Consider the following 22841-nt stretch of genomic DNA (forward strand, 5'->3'; position numbering starts at 1 on the left):
GTTTTCGTGATCTAAGACGTTTTCAGCTTGATTTTTCGATTTCCGGCACATTTTGATTATTCCCATTTTAAACGTCGCCAAACACTCTAAAAACGCTATTTAGCACTCTTTTCGTGATTTAAGAAGTTTTCAGCTTGATTTTTCCATTTCCGGCACATTTTGATTATTCCCATTTTAAACGTCGCCAAACACTCTAAAAACGCTATTTAGCACTCTTTTCGTGATCTAAGACGTTTTCAGCTTGATTATTCGATTTCCGGCACATTTTAATTATTCCCATTTTAAACGTCGCCAAACACTCTAAAAACGCTATTTAGCACTGTTTTCGTGATCTAAGACGTTTTCAGCTTGATTTTTCGATTTCCGGCACATTTTGATTATTCCCATTTTAAACGTCGCCAAACACTCTAAAAACGCTATTTAGCACTGTTTTCGTGATTTAAGACGTTTTCAGCTTGATTTTTCGATTTCCGGCACATTTTGATTATTCCCATTTTAAACGTCGCCAAACACTCTAAAAACGCTATTTAGCACTGTTTTCGTGATCTAAGACGTTTTCAGCTTGATTTTTCGATTTCCGGCACATTTTGATTATTCCCATTTTAAACGTCGCCAAACACTCTAAAAACGCTATTTAGCACTGTTTTCGTGATCTAAGACGTTTTCAGCTTGATTTTTCGATTTCCGGCACATTTTGATTATTCCCATTTTAAACGTCGTCAAACACTCTAAAACGCTATTTAGCACTGTTTTCGTGATCTAAGACGTTCTCAGCTTGATTTTTCGATTTCCGGCACATTTTGATTATTCCCATTTTAAACGTCGCCAAACACTCTAAAAACGCTATTTAGCACTGTTTTCGTGATTTAAGACGTTTTCAGGTTGATTTTTCGATTTCCGGCACATTTTGATTATTCCCATTTTAAACGTCGCCAAACACTCTAAAAACGCTATTTAGCACTGTTTTCGTGATCTAAGACGTTTTCAGCTTGATTTTTCGATTTCCGGCACATTTTGATTATTCCCATTTTAAACGTCGCCAAACACTAGCATGAACATAACTCGTCACACAGCCACAAGTGAACGGAGCTGGAACAGAATAATATCGAAAGAAATGAATGTAATCGAAGAAGACAAGTGGATCGCCGAAACAGCAAAAAGGAAGAGCATGTATATATATAACAGAAACAAACTCGCCCCAGCACCGGAACGCTTCTATCAGGGCGATAGAAACAGTGGACTTTTCTTTCAAGCCCGCAGTGGATCTCTGCTAACAAGGCAAAGACTCGCAGAGCTCTTTGGCAAAGAAAGCGCGAAGTGCATCCTCTGCGACACCGGAGAAAACGAAGACCTAGAACACATACTATTATCTTGCCCAGCGCTTCACGACATACGACCCTCGCAACCGATCGAGGTCATCCTGGGCTTTGAACCCTCGAAGGACAACGAACCCATCATCCTGGAAACTAAACGACTCTTGCAGAGATGGGAAGCAGCGACCGAGCGGAAGCTCAAGGAACTGAAACCGAAACATCCACCTGAGGAGCCAAGCACATAGATCTAGCCAGTGCCCAAGACGAAGCCACTACAGCTACATTTTCTCTCCTTCTCTTCTGTCTTTTCTTTCTTTCTCGCTCTTTTACTTCTATCGCCTGTGAAAAATATTTTCTGCCCTGATGCAAAAGGGATTAGGCGAGCCTGAACCTGAACCTGAACCTTATTTTGCTGTGTCGCGAATTTCGTTATATCACGTTTCGTTGTAACGAGGTTTGACTGTATTATACTTGATGTCTGCAGGTGCTTTATAGGTGTCGTCTCATTTAGGATAAACATTAATCCGGAGCACAACACCACAAAGGAACATAGCACATGGTTCATCAATCCAACCTAAAATTGAGCAAAGTTAACATAACAACAAAGACGGTTAAGAGCATCAGCTGTTTACTATATACATTAAAAACAAGACTTTCGTGCAGTAGGCTGCACTTCTTCAGGTTTGAGGACCTGTTACAAGTGGTGAAGCATATATCAAAAAACCAAGTCACATGGTACAAGAGAAAAGGGTAAGGGTGAAGAGAACTACAAACGCGATACAAATATCAACAAAAATGAAAATGAAAAACAAAACGCAATCAGTAGGAGGTGGCTCGACAAGGTCAGACAGACATACAGACGAGTCGGAGTTGTACGTGGAGGAAAACAGTGAACAGCACATGAATAGGCACAGCAGCCAGTTGGCACAAAAGGCTTTAGAATGCGTACGGGGAATTAGGGCTCAAGGGCGAAGGATTGAGGACACACAGCACCTTGATGGCTAAGAGCTTCCAGACTCTGGGAAAGTAACGCGGAGTTGGTGTCTTACTGATTGTGTATCATCGTGTATGATGTGAAAAATGGCAGACAAGTGATAATACAATAAATACTGTAAATAGTGTAAAGACTCATAGTGTAAAGGACTGTAATGGACCGCCGTACACGTTGATGCCGTGCGGCTGTAACGTTGCAAATTTCGAAATGAAAAAGGATTCTCGATTTTTGCGTTTGATGTCATTAGCGTACCCGGATTCTAAAACGGTGATAAGTATATGCGTATGCAGATCATGTCCCGGAAGATTAAAATGTAGCGATACAGGTGACTGGCGTTTATTAACAATATCTGACTTATGGGCATAAAATCTTTCACGGATGGTGTTACGTGTTTCGCCTATGTATTGTTTATTGCACAATTTGCATGTAATGAGATAGCAAACATTGAATGAGTTACAGCGAAGAGACTGCCGAATAGAGAAAACGAAACCATTAACAGTGCTACAGGTGGAGGTACATGTTGCAATAAATAAGCAAGTTTGGCAGCGGTTGCTGTTGCAAGGAGTGCAACCGGGACTCTGTTGATTATTGCGAGAGGAAGTGAGTAAGTCGCGTATGTTACGTGATCTCCGAAATGTAATAGTCGGAGCATTAGGTAAAATGTCTTTGAGACATTCATCGGCGTGGAGTATGTTTAAGTGGCGTTTGAACACAGATCCTACATTACGGAGTGTGCGGTTGTAAGGTGTAATGAAAGTACATTTATTATGACTTGATGCCTTATTGGATTCACGAGAAAGCAACCTTTCCCTGTCTAGGGAGGTGGCTCTGGCTAGGGCATTGTCGATGAGATCGTCGGGATATCTGCGCTCCTTGAAGTCATTGCACATGTCCTTTGCATGCTTCAAAAAATCTTGTGTATTGGAACATATGCGTTTTAAACGTGTGAGTTGTCCAAATGGAATGTTTCGCTTTTGGATATTAGGGTGATGGCTGTTGAAATGAAGGTACTGCCGTTTGTCAGTCGGCTTCTTATAGAGATCTGTGACGAGTTTACCCGACTCGAGAGAAACAGTGACGTCTAGAAAGTTGATTGAAGTACGAGAGTAGTTGCACGTGAATTTGATGGAATTGTGTCGTGAGTTAAAATGATCAAAAAATGAGAGTAGAGAGGTTTCGTCAGCTGTCCAGATGGCAAAAATATCATCAATGTATCGCAGGAATACTAATGGTGTCACTGGAAAAGACTCTAAGGCTCTTTGTTCAAAAAGGCCCATGAAGAGGTTTGCGTAATTGGGTGAAACACGGGAACCCATCGCTGCGCCCTGAACTTGGACATAATGTTTGTCGTTGAAAACAAAGTTGTTGTACTGCAAGACTAGCTCAAGAAGACAGATAATGGTTTTAGTTTGAAGAAGATCAGACGGAAAGGAGGAAAGAAAAAGCTCTACAGCGTTGACACCTTCATCATGGGGAATATTTGTATATAATGACGTCACATCCATAGTTACCAGTATAGCGTTGTTGAGGTTAGGAGAAATGTTATTAATGGAATTTATTTGGGCAAGGAAGTCGTTAGTGTCCTTTACATAAGAGGGAAGTTGTGGAGGAATATGCTTGATGCAGTGATCTAAGACGAGGGATATTTTCTCAGTCGGTGTATTAACACCCGAAATTATAGGCCTGCCAGGGTGGTTAATTTTGTGCATCTTAATAAGGAGATAAAAAGAACCAGGCGTGGTGTTCTTTGGCTTAATAAAGTCTGCTATATTGCGCGGGAGAGAGTTGTCTTTGGTAAGTTCTAAGATCTTCTTGTTGATTATTTGGCAGAATAATGACGTCGGGTCGCCATCAAGAGGTCTGTAAAATGTCTCATCATCAAGGTGTTTGTTTGCCTCATCTATGTAGGCCGATGCATTCATAACGACTATTCCGCCACCTTTGTCAGCAGGTCTAATAATGATATCTTTACGTCTCTTAAGATTCATTAAGGCCGTCCTTTCTGCTTTAGATAAGTTAAAATTATTAGCGTTGTTATCAGTGACAGTTAGGCATTTAATATCGTTATAAACCGCTCTAATGTAATTGTCAATAATGTCGCCCTGTTGTGCCACTTGCAGGCCCGAGCAAGTCGGATTCTAGCCATCATCTTCTGTCTGTGCCTCCACATGCCACCCAGTGCGCACCACGTGACCTTAAATGTGACTCTACCTGCAACGCGTCTTCCGATGGTAATTACGTTCTTGTGCAGCCCTCAACTTCTTCGCCCCCAGTGCCCAGTGTGCGTGAATGTCCTCGTTTGGATACTGTGCACCCCACTGTAAGTGCCATCCCTGTCTCCAGCTCGCCAGTTCGCCCGGTGTCCAACGACGGCCTTCCGAAGCCTACGTCCCCTTCGTCTTCGAGAGGGGCCACTTTCAGGAAACCAGGATTCCGCACCTCACGGTACAACCCACGAAGCTCAAGTTCACGTTGACTCATCTCGGACAATTCAAAGTCCCCTTCTTTCCTGAAGGCTCGTAAATTGTTAGATAAGAAAGCAAGGTTTGTTTCCCACTCGTATTTTTATACCGATTGCATTAGACAACACGTTGTTCCTAAAGGTTTGCTGCTGAGTGCATGTTCCTCATTTAAATTTCAATCTCCCCGTAATTCCAAAAGTTGGTCCAATATCTTGACCCATGCTTCCATAAGCCTCATCAGAATTTCACAGAATGAAGCCTCACATGTCATTAAGGACACAGACAATCAACTTCGACAACTTAGCCGTGTACTATCGCCGGATGAGCTGGATGAGCTGCGCTCTTTTTGTGTCCGTAAACCTTCTGTCCTGCAACGCACTAAGTCCAAGAAGGCGAAACGCGACGGCATTCAACTCACTCCGATTGAGGATCTTGATATTTGCGATGCTTTGACACCTCATACATATCCCAGTTCAGCTACAAACAACGTGGTATTCAATCTCGCTAACATACCATTAAACAAAGCAGAAGTAAATGTGTTATCCAAAGGTCTCACCTTTGTGCCCACCCCTCCCAGCACTGACAATTTCGAAATCCTAAATGACCTTCTGAGCTTAGGTCGTAGAATGCACCTGCAGACGTTTTTCCACGGCAGTGAACATACAGAGATAACACCATTTAAGAAACCCTCAAGCTGGACACCAGACCCGTCGAAAACAAGCCCCATGATTGACAATTACATTAGAGCGGTTTATAACGATATTAAATGCCTAACTGTCACTGATAACAACGCTAATAATTTTAACTTATCTAAAGCAGAAAGGACGGCCTTAATGAATCTTAAGAGACGTAAAGATATCATTATTAGACCTGCTGACAAAGGTGGCGGAATAGTCGTTATGAATGCATCGGCCTACATAGATGAGGCAAACAAACACCTTGATGATGAGACATTTTACAGACCTCTTGATGGCGACCCGACGTCATTATTCTGCCAAATAATCAACAAGAAGATCTTAGAACTTACCAAAGACAACTCTCTCCCGCGCAATATAGCAGACTTTATTAAGCCAAAGAACACCACGCCTGGTTCTTTTTATCTCCTTATTAAGATGCACAAAATTAACCACCCTGGCAGGCCTATAATTTCGGGTGTTAATACACCGACTGAGAAAATATCCCTCGTCTTAGATCACTGCATCAAGCATATTCCTCCACAACTTCCCTCTTATGTAAAGGACACTAACGACTTCCTTGCCCAAATAAATTCCATTAATAACATTTCTCCTAACCTCAACAACGCTATACTGGTAACTATGGATGTGACGTCATTATATACAAATATTCCCCATGATGAAGGTGTCAACGCTGTAGAGCTTTTTCTTTCCTCCTTTCCGTCTGATCTTCTTCAAACTAAAACCATTATCTGTCTTCTTGAGCTAGTCTTGCAGTACAACAACTTTGTTTTCAACGACAAACATTATGTCCAAGTTCAGGGCGCAGCGATGGGTTCCCGTGTTTCACCCAATTACGCAAACCTCTTCATGGGCCTTTTTGAACAAAGAGCCTTAGAGTCTTTTCCAGTGACACCATTAGTATTCCTGCGATACATTGATGATATTTTTGCCATCTGGACAGCTGACGAAACCTCTCTACTCTCATTTTTTGATCATTTTAACTCACGACACAATTCCATCAAATTCACGTGCAACTACTCTCGTACTTCAATCAACTTTCTAGACGTCACTGTTTCTCTCGAGTCGGGTAAACTCGTCACAGATCTCTATAAGAAGCCGACTGACAAACGGCAGTACCTTCATTTCAACAGCCATCACCCTAATATCCAAAAGCGAAACATTCCATTTGGACAACTCACACGTTTAAAACGCATATGTTCCAATACACAAGATTTTTTGAAGCATGCAAAGGACATGTGCAATGACTTCAAGGAGCGCAGATATCCCGACGATCTCATCGACAATGCCCTAGCCAGAGCCACCTCCCTAGACAGGGAAAGGTTGCTTTCTCGTGAATCCAATAAGGCATCAAGTCATAATAAATGTACTTTCATTACACCTTACAACCGCACACTCCGTAATGTAGGATCTGTGTTCAAACGCCACTTAAACATACTCCACGCCGATGAATGTCTCAAAGACATTTTCCCTAATGCTCCGACTATTACATTTCGGAGATCACGTAACATACGCGACTTACTCACTTCCTCTCGCAATAATCAACAGAGTCCCGGTTGCGCTCCTTGCAACAGCAACCGCTGCCAAACTTGCTTATTTATTGCAACATGTACCTCCACCTGTAGCACTGTTAATGGTTTCGTTTTCTCTATTCGGCAGTCTCTTCACTGTAACTCATTCAATGTTTGCTATCTCATTACATGCAAATTGTGCAATAAACAATACATAGGCGAAACACGTAACACCATCCGTGAAAGATTTTATGCCCATAAATCAGATATTGTTAATAAACGCCAGTCACCTGTATCGCTACATTTTAATCTTCCGGGACATGATCTGCATACGCATATACTTATCACCATTTTAGAATCCGGGTACGCTAATGACATCAAACGCAAAAATCGAGAATCCTTTTTCATTTCGAAATTTGCAACGTTACAGCCGCACGGCATCAACGTGTACGGCGGTCCATTACAGTCCTTTACACTATGAGTCTTTACACTATTTACAGTATTTATTGTATTATCACTTGTCTGCCATTTTTCACATCATACACGATGATACACAATCAGTAAGACACCAACTCCGCGTTACTTTCCCAGAGTCTGGAAGCTCTTAGCCATCAAGGTGCTGTGTGTCCTCAATCCTTCGCCCTTGAGCCCTAATTCCCCGTACGCATTCTAAAGCCTTTTGTGCCAACTGGCTGCTGTGCCTATTCATGTGCTGTTCACTGTTTTCCTCCACGTACAACTCCGACTCGTCTGTATGTCTGTCTGACCTTGTCGAGCCACCTCCTACTGATTGCGTTTTGTTTTTCATTTTCATTTTTGTTGATATTTGTATCGCGTTTGTAGTTCTCTTCACCCTTACCCTTTTCTCTTGTACCATGTGACTTGGTTTTTTGATATATGCTTCACCACTTGTAACAGGTCCTCAAACCTGAAGAAGTGCAGCCTACTGCACGAAAGTCTTGTTTTTAATGTATATAGTAAACAGCTGATGCTCTTAACCGTCTTTGTTGTTATGTTAACTTTGCTCAATTTTAGGTTGGATTGATGAACCATGTGCTATGTTCCTTTGTGGTGTTGTGCTCCGGATTAATGTTTATCCTAAATGAGACGACACCTATAAAGCACCTGCAGACATCAAGTATAATACAGTCAAACCTCGTTACAACGAAACGTGATATAACGAAATTCGCGACACAGCAAAATAAGGTTCAGGTTCAGGTTCAGGCTCGCCTAATCCCTTTTGCATCAGGGCAGAAAATATTTTTCACAGGCGATAGAAGTAAAAGAGCGAGAAAGAAAGAAAAGACAGAAGAGAAGGAGAGAAAATGTAGCTGTAGTGGCTTCGTCTTGGGCACTGGCTAGATCTATGTGCTTGGCTCCTCAGGTGGATGTTTCGGTTTCAGTTCCTTGAGCTTCCGCTCGGTCGCTGCTTCCCATCTCTGCAAGAGTCGTTTAGTTTCCAGGATGATGGGTTCGTTGTCCTTCGAGGGTTCAAAGCCCAGGATGACCTCGATCGGTTGCGAGGGTCGTATGTCGTGAAGCGCTGGGCAAGATAATAGTATGTGTTCTAGGTCTTCGTTTTCTCCGGTGTCGCAGAGGATGCACTTCGCGCTTTCTTTGCCAAAGAGCTCTGCGAGTCTTTGCCTTGTTAGCAGAGATCCACTGCGGGCTTGAAAGAAAAGTCCACTGTTTCTATCCCCCTGATAGAAGCGTTCCGGTGCTGGGGCGAGTTTGTTTCTGTTATATATATACATGCTCTTCCTTTTTGCTGTTTCGGCGATCCACTTGTCTTCTTCGATTACATTCATTTCTTTCGATATTATTCTGTTCCAGCTCCGTTCACTTGTGGCTGTGTGACGAGCTGTGTTCATGCTAGTGTTTGGCGACGTTTAAAATGGGAATAATCAAAATGTGCCGGAAATCGAAAAATCAAGCTGAAAACGTCTTAGATCACGAAAACAGTGCTAAATAGCGTTTTTAGAGTGTTTGGCGACGTTTAAAATGGGAATAATCAAAATGTGCCGGAAATCGAAAAATCAAGCTGAAAACGTCTTAAATCACGAAAACAGTGCTAAATAGCGTTTTTAGAGTGTTTGGCGACGTTTAAAATGGGAATAATCAAAATGTGCCGGAAATCGAAAAATCAAGCTGAGAACGTCTTAGATCACGAAAACAGTGCTAAATAGCGTTTTTAGAATGTTTGGCGACGTTTAAAATGGGAATAATCAAAATGTGCCGGAAATCGAAAAATCAAGCTGAAAACGTCTTAGATCACGAAAACAGTGCTAAATAGCGTTTTTAGAGTGTTTGCGACGTTTAAAATGGGAATAATCAAAATGTGCCGGAAATCGAAAAATCAAGCTGAAAACGTCTTAGATCACGAAAACAGTGCTAAATAGCGTTTTTAGAGTGTTTGGCGACGTTTAAAATGGGAATAATCAAAATGTGCCGGAAATCGAAAAATCAAGCTGAAAACGTCTTAAATCACGAAAACAGTGCTAAATAGCGTTTTTAGAGTGTTTGGCGACGTGGAGAACACGAATCATCAAAATGTGCCGGAAATCGAAAAATCAAGCTGAAAACGTCTTAAATCACGAAAACAGTGCTAAATAGCGTTTTTAGAGTGTTTGGCGACGTTTAAAATGGGAATAATCAAAATGTGCCGGAAATCGAAAAATCAAGCTGAAAACGTCTTAGATCACGAAAACAGTGCTAAATAGCGTTTTTAGAGTGTTTGGCGACGTTTAAAATGGGAATAATCAAAATGTGCCGGAAATCGAAAAATCAAGCTGAAAACGTCTTAGATCACGAAAACAATTCATAACGACTATTCCGCCACCTTTGTCAGCAGGTCTAATAATGATATCTTTACGTCTCTTAAGATTCATTAAGGCCGTCCTTTCTGCTTTAGATAAGTTAAAATTATTAGCGTTGTTATCAGTGACAGTTAGGCATTTAATATCGTTATAAACCGCTCTAATGTAATTGTCAATAATGTCGCCCTGTTGTGCCACTTGCAGGCCCGAGCAAGTCGGATTCTAGCCATCATCTTCTGTCTGTGCCTCCACATGCCACCCAGTGCGCACCACGTGACCTTAAATGTGACTCTACCTGCAACGCGTCTTCCGATGGTAATTACGTTCTTGTGCAGCCCTCAACTTCTTCGCCCCCAGTGCCCAGTGTGCGTGAATGTCCTCGTTTGGATACTGTGCACCCCACTGTAAGTGCCATCCCTGTCTCCAGCTCGCCAGTTCGCCCGGTGTCCAACGACGGCCTTCCGAAGCCTACGTCCCCTTCGTCTTCGAGAGGGGCCACTTTCAGGAAACCAGGATTCCGCACCTCACGGTACAACCCACGAAGGGGCGACGGACATCTCGGTGCAGGACAATTCGGTGCAGGACATCTCGGTGCGGACATCTCGGTGCAGGGGCATTTCGGTGCAAGACATCTCGGTGCACGGACATCTCGGTGCACGGACATTCAGGTGCACAGACATTTTGGTGCACGGACATTTCGGTGCACGGACGTTTCGGTGCACGGACATTTCGGTGCGCGGGCACTTCGGTGCGCGGACATCTCGGTGCACGGACATTTCGGTGCACGGGCAACAGGGAAGAAAAGGACGAAAAGTGTGTTGGGGCTGTGTCGATAGCGCTGAAAGTGATGATTTGCGTGGCGTCTCTAGCAAATAATTATTAGTGCACCGGCAAACATACATTGCAAGCACAAAGACAACTATGCAGCAAGTTTTGCACAGTCGTAAAATGTGCAAACGCAGATTCGATATTATGACGTCTAAAAGTACTAAAACAAAGACGAAGGACGACACACACAGGTACCGCTACCTGTGTATCTCGTCCTTCGTCTTGGTTTTAGAGCTTTTATCCGTCATATCTTAAAAACAGGCCCAACTTGATGTTTTACGTCGATATCCTTGTTCATTTGAATATAGAGGGTGTCTTTAAAAAGTGTATTTAAACCGTGTCTTTAAAAATGACAAGATGCTCTGCATGAACAAGAGAGAGAGAGACGCTGGAGCGCTCTCTGGTACTTTTCGTGTCTTGCGCGTTTTCTTTTCTTTTTCTTTTTTCTTGTACCAAAAGTAAAAGTCTACGTGAGGAGCACGTCGCTGGGAAACAATTGGGATGCCGGATTAATTAATAAAGTGCGATTAAAAAGTTACTGGAGGTTAGGACACGCGGCTGGAAATAACACCCAGCAAATTTCATCGCGAAGGGGGCCTCGTTTGTTTTTGTTTTTTAACCCTTGGTGAGTGGTGCTCGATTCCCCCAATTTAAACTCCCCCGTCCCGATTCCTCCGCCACGAAACAACCGGCTCATCTCCACCGCCCCGATGCACCTGTCGTATTTCCCCCGCCTTAGTACAGTGACCCGCAAAGGTCACAAAAGAAGAATGTCTTGGAAGTCTAAACACTTTTTCTTCTCTTATTTTTAAATAGCGAGGCTAAAGCGTATCATGTCTATATGTCGCAAAAATGCAGAATTTTGTTGTGGACTACGTCAGTGCTTGTTTTGATATGAACGCCGCTATTGGGGTAGGGTTACCACATCATGGCGGTGAAACACTCCACGTCATCGTCATCATTTACGTTGTTATTACAACCTCTTAATTTGCACTTCGCCCTAAAACGCACAATTAAAAAGATACATACGAGTCGAAGATCTATGGACTCGTAATTGCGTATAATGGGATCCGGAAAGAATGTGTCTTCAAAAAGTGTCCCCGGAAGGAAAGTCTCCGGGAAGGATGACCCCGGAGAAAATGTCCCCATAAGGAGGGCTACGGGTGAACGGTATGGAAAAATGTCCTCGGACCCCAATCTACTACTAAGTACTGACTGCCGGTAATGAGATGAAGTACCTTTTAGGATTGTGTGACATTTGTTTTTAATTAATTTATTTATTATTTGCAAATCCAAAAGACCACGAAGGCCATTACATGAGTGAAAAAGAGAAGCAATACAACACAATGTCAATGCTTATCTGCGATTATTAATCGTTTTTCATTAATTTGGTAAGATTCTTCAATTTTTTGCGAATGCGATGGAAATCCGCTGTTGGGTCTGCACTAAACATGTGGCGCTGTAACGACGTGAAACGACGACTACACATGTAACGCATACACCGAAATGTCCGTGCACCGAAATGTCCGTGCACCGAAATGTCCGTGCACCGAAATGTCCGTGCAGCGGGATGTCCGCGCACCGAGATATCCGTGCACCGAAATATCCGCGCACCGAAATGCCCGCGCACCGAGATGTCCGCGCACCGAGATGTCCGTGCACCGAGATGTCCGTGCACCGAGATGTCCGCACCGAATTGTCCCACACCGAATTGTCCCGCACCGAGATGTCCTAGACCCCCCACGAAGCTCAAGTTCACGTTGACTCATCTCGGACAATTCAAAGTCCCCTTCTTTCCTGAAGGCTCGTAAATTGTTAGATAAGAAAGCAAGGTTTGTTTCCCACTCGTATTTTTATACCGATTGCATTAGACAACACGTTGTTCCTAAAGGTTTGCTGCTGAGTGCATGTTCCTCATTTAAATTTCAATCTCCCCGTAATTCCAAAAGTTGGTCCAATATCTTGACCCATGCTTCCATAAGCCTCATCAGAATTTCACAGAATGAAGCCTCACATGTCATTAAGGACACAGACAATCAACTTCGACAACTTAGCCGTGTACTATCGCCGGATGAGCTGGATGAGCTGCGCTCTTTTTGTGTCCGTAAACTTTCTGTCCTGCAACGCACTAAGTCCAAGAAGGCGAAACGCGACGGCATTCAACTCACTCCGATTGAGGATCTTGATATTTGCGATGCTTTGACACCTCATACATATCCCAGTTCAGCTACAAACAACGTGGTATTCAATCTCGCTAACATACCATTAAACAAAGCAGAAGTAAATGTGTTATCCAAAGGTCTCACCTTTGTGCCCACCCCTCCCAGCACTGACAATTTCGAAATCCTAAATGACCTTCTGAGCTTAGGTCGTAGAATGCACCTGCAGACGTTTTTCCACGGCAGTGAACATACAGAGATAACACCATTTAAGAAACCCTCAAGCTGGACACCAGACCCGTCGAAAACAAGCCCCATGATTGACAATTACATTAGAGCGGTTTATAACGATATTAAATGCCTAACTGTCACTGATAACAACGCTAATAATTTTAACTTATCTAAAGCAGAAAGGACGGCCTTAATGAATCTTAAGAGACGTAAAGATATCATTATTAGACCTGCTGACAAAGGTGGCGGAATAGTCGTTATGAATGCATCGGCCTACATAGATGAGGCAAACAAACACCTTGATGATGAGACATTTTACAGACCTCTTGATGGCGACCCGACGTCATTATTCTGCCAAATAATCAACAAGAAGATCTTAGAACTTACCAAAGACAACTCTCCCCCGCGCAATATAGCAGACTTTATTAAGCCAAAGAACACCACGCCTGGTTCTTTTTATCTCCTTATTAAGATGCACAAAATTAACCACCCTGGCAGGCCTATAATTTCGGGTGTTAATACACCGACTGAGAAAATATCCCTCGTCTTAGATCACTGCATCAAGCATATTCCTCCACAACTTCCCTCTTATGTAAAGGACACTAACGACTTCCTTGCCAAAATAAATTCCATTAATAACATTTCTCCTAACCTCAACAACGCTATACTGGTAACTATGGATGTGACGTCATTATATACAAATATTCCCCATGATGAAGGTGTCAACGCTGTAGAGCTTTTTCTTTCCTCCTTTCCGTCTGATCTTCTTCAAACTAAAACCATTATCTGTCTTCTTGAGCTAGTCTTGCAGTACAACAACTTTGTTTTCAACGACAAACATTATGTCCAAGTTCAGGGCGCAGCGATGGGTTCCCGTGTTTCACCCAATTACGCAAACCTCTTCATGGGCCTTTTTGAACAAAGAGCCTTAGAGTCTTTTCCAGTGACACCATTAGTATTCCTGCGATACATTGATGATATTTTTGCCATCTGGACAGCTGACGAAACCTCTCTACTCTCATTTTTTGATCATTTTAACTCACGACACAATTCCATCAAATTCACGTGCAACTACTCTCGTACTTCAATCAACTTTCTAGACGTCACTGTTTCTCTCGAGTCGGGTAAACTCGTCACAGATCTCTATAAGAAGCCGACTGACAAACGGCAGTACCTTCATTTCAACAGCCATCACCCTAATATCCAAAAGCGAAACATTCCATTTGGACAACTCACACGTTTAAAACGCATATGTTCCAATACACAAGATTTTTTGAAGCATGCAAAGGACATGTGCAATGACTTCAAGGAGCGCAGATATCCCGACGATCTCATCGACAATGCCCTAGCCAGAGCCACCTCCCTAGACAGGGAAAGGTTGCTTTCTCGTGAATCCAATAAGGCATCAAGTCATAATAAATGTACTTTCATTACACCTTACAACCGCACACTCCGTAATGTAGGATCTGTGTTCAAACGCCACTTAAACATACTCCACGCCGATGAATGTCTCAAAGACATTTTCCCTAATGCTCCGACTATTACATTTCGGAGATCACGTAACATACGCGACTTACTCACTTCCTCTCGCAATAATCAACAGAGTCCCGGTTGCGCTCCTTGCAACAGCAACCGCTGCCAAACTTGCTTATTTATTGCAACATGTACCTCCACCTGTAGCACTGTTAATGGTTTCGTTTTCTCTATTCGGCAGTCTCTTCACTGTAACTCATTCAATGTTTACTATCTCATTACATGCAAATTGTGCAATAAACAATACATAGGCGAAACACGTAACACCATCCGTGAAAGATTTTATGCCCATAAATCAGATATTGTTAATAAACGCCAGTCACCTGTATCGCTACATTTTAATCTTCCGGGACATGATCTGCATACGCATATACTTATCACCATTTTAGAATCCGGGTACGCTAATGACATCAAACGCAAAAATCGAGAATCCTTTTTCATTTCGAAATTTGCAACGTTACAGCCGCACGGCATCAACGTGTACGGCGGTCCATTACAGTCCTTTACACTAGTGATGTGTCGTTCGTGGACGAACCCTTCAAACTGAACTAGTCATTCGGGTGAACTGAACGAACTAGTTCAACAACAACCAAAACATTAGTTCCCCAATTCAGTTCATTGGGCCTCGACACCCACAACGCATACGCTTTGATACGCGTCCAAGTGTGACATCTGCGCCATCTAACGAACGTTTTGTAAAGCTAACAAAGCACATGCGCGCAAGAAGAAGGGCGGGAGACCACGGCGCATACGCTGTGGCCTTGAGTGGCTGTGACGCTGCGCTGAAGTGGACTGTATGAAGGAAGAGAACTGGATGAACTAAAGAACTAAACGACGTCGCGACTCGCGAGTCGTTTTGAAGGACTCGCAGAGCCTGCCGTTGCCTGTCAGAACTGCTGCGCGTCCACAGCGCATGCGCTTACGGAAGAGCGCGGGCGGTGCGGCGAGGCAGAGCCTCAAGTGGACTTAGTGAAGGTGTGAAGGAAGAGAACTGGATGAACTAAAGAACTAAACGATGCCGCGGGACGTTTTGAAGCACTCGCAGGGTCTGCCGTTGGCCGTCAGAGAAGGTGCTAGTCCACAGCGCATGCGCTTAAGAAAAAGCGCGGGGAGGGAGAGCTTCGAGTGGACTGTGTGAAGGAAGAGAACTGGATGAACTAAAGAACTAAACGGTGCCGCGGGTCGTTTGGAAGTACTCGCAGCGCCTGTCAGAACTGTTACTCGTCCACGGCGTATGCGCTTAAAGAAAAGCGCGGGGAGGGAGAGCCAGCAGAGCTGAATTTGTACGCCGTATGGCTTGAAGTACTGTGGGCAAGTGAACTATATGAACGGCGAACGCTGAACAAGAGTAAATCATTTAGAACTGATTGCGCTGAGATCGCTCTGAGCTCCTTCTCGCAATTGTGGACTGCTAGTGGCGCCGTTATGTTCTGACTTCTGGCTGACTGCTTGTGTGACTGGCACACCCTGGAGCGGGCACGTTATTTTTGCGGCAATACACTGCAAGCTTCCCAATTTTTCCTCCACAACGCTAGACGTTGTACTTTTCTTCAAGCTCTCTCATGCATTTGAATGAAATGAGTTGAAACTGCGGTTACTCTATCACACTTCTGTGTTCTCAAGTTCGCTGCAAGCAGACGTAAGTGATCAGAAATACACGATTGTAACATTGAACGACGACGGCACCTTGCATATTGATCTGTGCAATACTTTTCTCGTTAAAAATATACGTAGAAAATTAAAGCTAAATAAAAAAGCGACCTAAAAGATTACGTTTGCTATGTTGATGTTCTCGAACCTTTGGAAAACTGAATTGCAAGATCATTTTGTTGTATCTCTCTTGGTCGAGCCACTTTAAAGTTTGGGACTATATTACTTGATTGTGTTTAATTGCGAACAGGTGAACGAATGAACTATTCTTTTAGACAGTTCAGTGGAGTGAACTGAACTAAATGAATTAGTTCACAAAAATGAACTGACTTGCCCATCACTACTTTACACTATGAGTCTTTACACTATTTACAGTATTTATTGTATTATCACTTGTCTGCCATTTTTCACATCATACACGATGATACACAATCAGTAAGACACCAACTCCGCGTTACTTTCCCAGAGTCTGGAAGCTCTTAGCCATCAAGGTGCTGTGTGTCCTCAATCCTTCGCCCTTGAGCCCTAATTCCCCGTACGCATTCTAAAGCCTTTTGTGCCAACTGGCTGCTGTGCCTATTCATGTGCTGTTCACTGTTTTCCTCCACGTACAACTCCGACTCGTCTGTATGTCTGTCTGACCTTGTCGAGCCACCTCCTACTGATTGCGTTTTGTTTTTCATTTTCATTTTTGTTGATATTTGTATCGCGTTTGTAGTTCTCTTCACCCTTACCCTTTTCTCTTGTACCATGTGACTTGGTTTTTTGATATATGCTTCACCACTTGTAACAGGTCCTCAAACCTGAAGAAGTGCAGCCTACTGCACGAAAGTCTTGTTTTTAATGTATATAGTAAACAGCTGATGCTCTTAACCGTCTTTGTTGTTATGTTAACTTTGCTCAATTTTAGGTTGGATTGATGAACCATGTGCTATGTTCCTTTGTGGTGTTGTGCTCCGGATTAATGTTTATCCTAAATGAGACGACACCTATAAAGCACCTGCAGACATCAAGTATAATACAGTCAAACCTCGTTACAACGAAACGTGATATAACGAAATTCGCGACACAGCAAAATAAGGTTCAGGTTCAGGTTCAGGCTCGCCTAATCCCTTTTGCATCAGGGCAGAAAATATTTTTCACAGGCGATAGAAGTAAAAGAGCGAGAAAGAAAGAAAAGACAGAAGAGAAGGAGAGAAAATGTAGCTGTAGTGGCTTCGTCTTGGGCACTGGCTAGATCTATGTGCTTGGCTCCTCAGGTGGATGTTTCGGTTTCAGTTCCTTGAGCTTCCGCTCGGTCGCTGCTTCCCATCTCTGCAAGAGTCGTTTAGTTTCCAGGATGATGGGTTCGTTGTCCTTCGAGGGTTCAAAGCCCAGGATGACCTCGATCGGTTGCGAGGGTCGTATGTCGTGAAGCGCTGGGCAAGATAATAGTATGTGTTCTAGGTCTTCGTTTTCTCCGGTGTCGCAGAGGATGCACTTCGCGCTTTCTTTGCCAAAGAGCTCTGCGAGTCTTTGCCTTGTTAGCAGAGATCCACTGCGGGCTTGAAAGAAAAGTCCACTGTTTCTATCGCCCTGATAGAAGCGTTCCGGTGCTGGGGCGAGTTTGTTTCTGTTATATATATACATGCTCTTCCTTTTTGCTGTTTCGGCGATCCACTTGTCTTCTTCGATTACATTCATTTCTTTCGATATTATTCTGTTCCAGCTCCGTTCACTTGTGGCTGTGTGACGAGCTGTGTTCATGCTAGTGTTTGGCGACGTTTAAAATGGGAATAATCAAAATGTGCCGGAAATCGAAAAATCAAGCTGAAAACGTCTTAGATCACGAAAACAGTGCTAAATAGCGTTTTTAGAGTGTTTGGCGACGTTTAAAATGGGAATAATCAAAATGTGCCGGAAATCGAAAAATCAAGCTGAAAACGTCTTAAATCACGAAAACAGTGCTAAATAGCGTTTTTAGAGTGTTTGGCGACGTTTAAAATGGGAATAATCAAAATGTGCCGGAAATCGAAAAATCAAGCTGAGAACGTCTTAGATCACGAAAACAGTGCTAAATAGCGTTTTTAGAGTGTTTGGCGACGTTTAAAATGGGAATAATCAAAATGTGCCGGAAATCGAAAAATCAAGCTGAAAATGTCTTAGATCACGAAAACAGTGCTAAATAGCGTTTTTAGAGTGTTTGGCGACGTTTAAAATGGGAATAATCAAAATGTGCCGGAAATCGAAAAATCAAGCTGAAAACGTCTTAGATCACGAAAACAGTGCTAAATAGCGTTTTTAGAGTGTTTGGCGACGTTTAAAATGGGAATAATCAAAATGTGCCGGAAATCGAAAAATCAAGCTGAAAACGTCTTAAATCACGAAAACAGTGCTAAATAGCGTTTTTAGAGTGTTTGGCGACGTGGAGAACACGGAATCATCAAAATGTGCCGGAAATCGAAAAATCAAGCTGAAAACGTCTTAAATCACGAAAACAGTGCTAAATAGCGTTTTTAGAGTGTTTGGCGACGTTTAAAATGGGAATAATCAAAATGTGCCGGAAATCGAAAAATCAAGCTGAAAACGTCTTAGATCACGAAAACAGTGCTAAATAGCGTTTTTAGAGTGTTTGGCGACGTTTAAAATGGGAATAATCAAAATGTGCCGGAAATCGAAAAATCAAGCTGAAAACGTCTTAGATCACGAAAACAGTGCTAAATAGCGTTTTTAGAGTGTTTGGCGACGTTTAAAATGGGAATAATCAAAATGTGCCGGAAATCGAAAAATCAAGCTGAAAACGTCTTAGATCACGAAAACAAACTAGAACACATACTATTATCTTGCCCAGCGCTTCACGACATACGACCCTCGCAACCGATCGAGGTCATCCTGGGCTTTGAACCCTCGAAGGACAACGAACCCATCATCCTGGAAACTAAACGACTCTTGCAGAGATGGGAAGCAGCGACCGAGCGGAAGCTCAAGGAACTGAAACCGAAACATCCACCTGAGGAGCCAAGCACATAGATCTAGCCAGTGCCCAAGACGAAGCCACTACAGCTACATTTTCTCTCCTTCTCTTCTGTCTTTTCTTTCTTTCTCGCTCTTTTACTTCTATCGCCTGTGAAAAATCGTGTCTTCCCATTTCGCCTATTCCCATTTTGCCTAATGCTTCTTAGCAGATTATCTCGCCATCGCTTAGCAGGTTCACCGACCTCGAACTGCAGGGGGTCCCATTTGGCCTAATGTATGCTGCAGACAGTCCCACTTCGCCTACTAATCCGTGTTACGTACGAAAGAAGGCGGTCCTCTGGCATGCTGTCAAAAGTCAATTCCGAATCTTCATATAACTTTACATGCAACCTTGTTGGTTTCACTGAAGCATGAGGTCTGTATTTATAATTCATATTACACTAGGGTTTCTTCCCTCATCTGTTGGTTCACAAATATAGACTGTGCAAGAGTGAAAACATAGTTTTTATTTACATTTTTTTTAAATTAAAAGGGCAGCTTTGTTTCTGCACTTCAAAATTCTTCCAAATTTGCAGCTCTACTCAATATGCATTAGATGTCCCACGGCATCGAGGTACGACATCATGTCCCGTTCGCCATTCTGAATTATTGACTGCTCAATGACATTCTTAAGTAGCATCACAACTTTTTATTAATTCCAACGCCCTACGCCGGCTTTTTCAACTGACCGTAAGTGATTTGGGAGAAATTCACAGCACACCCTGGAGGAGACTAGAATTTGTACGACACCGACCAGAAAAGGAATTCCTGTCGGAAAATATTTCCGTGTATAACTCCCACCGTTAGGTAATGCGCAGGCCCTCTTCAGAGCACCTTTTTACCGAATAACGCGCGCGTTATACACCGGAAAATACGGTGGTTAGGTTGAACGTGGGTTAAGGCGTCTCGCTCGGTGGTGTCGTGCTAACTGGGAGGCGGTGGGTTTGAATATCCTACCACCGGTTGTGCTGTCTGAGGTTTTCCCTGGGTTTTCCGAAGACTTTCGAGACGAATACTGGCACAGTTCCCCCTGAAGTCAGCCCAAGACGCATATTAACCCCCTATCCCCCCCACTCCTTCCTGCTGTCCTCTCTCCATCTGTTCTCATCTGTACGTCGCTCATAGCCACCTCTCATCTCCACATAGCCACATCTCGCTCATAGCTTCGCGGCGCTAACACGAAAGAAAAAAAAAAGAGTTAAATTAAACACGACTATAGTGACACCAGTTTCCATATTTAACATCGCTCAGGTGACACTGAACATGGCTCGAAGCCTTGTTTCATTCGTCATGCTGTCCATCAGGAGTCACTATGTAAAATGTTTGTAAAATGTTTTTGTTATATTTGTACATTATATTTACACCTTATATTTGCAAATGTAAATGGTATTTGTTTCGGACGACGTAAGGTAGTTGTCCGACGAGCACATTCATTTCTTGCACACGTCATCATCGGGTCGGAGCGTGTAAGTAACGCCCACTTGCCGACAGTCCCGTTTTGCCTAATGAGATTGCACGGCAGTCCCATTTCGCCTAACGGCTGTTACCCCTCCCACCTCTTTAATCCGATAATCCGGGTTAGGCAAAATGGGAATAGGCGAAATGGGATGTAACCGTGAAAAATATTTTCTGCCCTGATGCAAAAGGGATTAGGCGAGCCTGAACCTGAACCTTATTTTGCTGTGTCGCGAGTTTCGTTATATCACGTTTCGTTGTAACGAGGTTTGACTGTATTATACTTGATGTCTGCAGGTGCTTTATAGGTGTCGTCTCATTTAGGATAAACATTAATCCGGAGCACAACACCACAAAGGAACATAGCACATGGTTCATCAATCCAACCTAAAATTGAGCAAAGTTAACATACTTAGGGTGTTTTTGTTATCTTTTAAATTTGTATTTGTTATAAATAAACTGTGTAAACGTCAAGGATGCCATTTGTGCAGGTCGTCCATGCGGCCGGGTGGATGTCCTTCCTGAAAGCGTTTGTAACCACCTAGACGACAAGTTAGATAAAATTCATTAATTAGATGTTTGTCTGGGAAATGTGAGATAGCAGAATTGGAGCCAATCTTTGTTCAAATCCATCATCCTTGTTAAACACTCTGAGAAGCGAACATGCAAATGAGCAGAAACTAGAACTATGCACTAAATTGAGTGCAGAAAGAGCGAAAGGCATTTCACGTGAGAGAGCCACATGCACTGGAGCAATGGAGATGATTATAATAGGCGCTAACCTGTTGGCCAGGTATAGCACTCTATATGACTCAGATAAAAGTGAACGTCGTGTAGTTTCAGGATTTGAGAAGTGCATAATTCTGGTTTTGGCTCATTTGCATAACGAAATGTGGCAATTTATATCACAAAGAGCATTCACTTCTCAGGATGTTTAATCAGGATGATGGATTTGAATATAATAACTCACTGCTGTTCTGCCATCTCGCATTTCCTAGAAAACATCTAATGAACAAGTTAACCCAGACAATAGTCACCAGCAGTAAATCATGTGTCAATTAGTCGCACAATTAGCCGTCCAGTAGCTGCATTCGCTGTCCTACAGGATGTCTGCCTGACCACATAGCTCGCCTGTCAAAATGGAATCAGTGCAGCTCTTACAGTTAACAATAATTTCTCTCTCTATATATACAGGGTGTCCCAGAAGACGTGTCATTGAATTATAATAAAAAAAACTACACCACCTAGAGTCATGCGGTCAATGGCATTTGTTCTTACTGGGTTTTTGCCACCTCCTCATGTGAATGTCGTGTAACGTAAATTTAATCATGTAAATTTTTGCGAGCTGAAGTCGGAAATTTGCCAAGTAAAGGTCACTTTTTTACCCCACCAATGTGAAGAGCGTGTCTAATTTAGTCAAATTAATGATAATTGACAGGGATATTCAGGAGCTATCCCATCGGAAAAAATAGCCGAACATCATGCTCTACGGAGGTCGCACAGAATAGCGCACGATGAATTTTTCAGCGCAATCTTTGTGAGTCCGACGAAAGGAGGTTGGAAACCCAGCCCTCCCCGACATCGCAGAAGGAGATAAAACAGGAACGGCTTATCACGTCCGACTTTCGCTAGGATAATGCTTTCCCTCTCCCAATTTTAGGAACTGTTACTTTTTCTGCTATTACTCTGTGGGCTGGCTTCGTAACCTCCTTTCGTCGGACTGCGAGCGATTGCGCTCAAAAAGTCATCGCGCGCTATGGTCCGGTGCTCCGAAAAGCATGATATTCGGCTATTTTTTTCCGACGGGATAGCTCGTGAATATCACTGTGGATTATCATGAATTTGAGTAAATTCAGCACGCTCTTCATATTGGTCTGGTAAAAAGGTGACCTTTGCTTGGCAAATTTCCGAGTTCCGTTCGCAAATATTTGCATAATTAAACTTTGAGTACATGACATTCACATTTGAGGTGGCAAAAACCTAATAAGAACAAATGCTGTTGACCGCATGATTCTAGGTGGCGTAGTTGTTTTTTTTATTATAATTCAATGACACGTTTTCTGGGACACCCTGTATATATATATATATATAATTATATATCATATAAAGAATATCTGTAGAACTTTATCAATGTCACGAAATGATCTTGATCCTGAGGCATACATGAGCAAATAGTTCTCTTTTTTTTTTTGTCCTTTTC

This window comes from Ornithodoros turicata, unplaced genomic scaffold, assembly GCF_037126465.1.
Source record: "Ornithodoros turicata isolate Travis unplaced genomic scaffold, ASM3712646v1 Chromosome171, whole genome shotgun sequence".
Lineage (NCBI taxonomy): Eukaryota > Metazoa > Arthropoda > Arachnida > Ixodida > Argasidae > Ornithodoros > Ornithodoros turicata.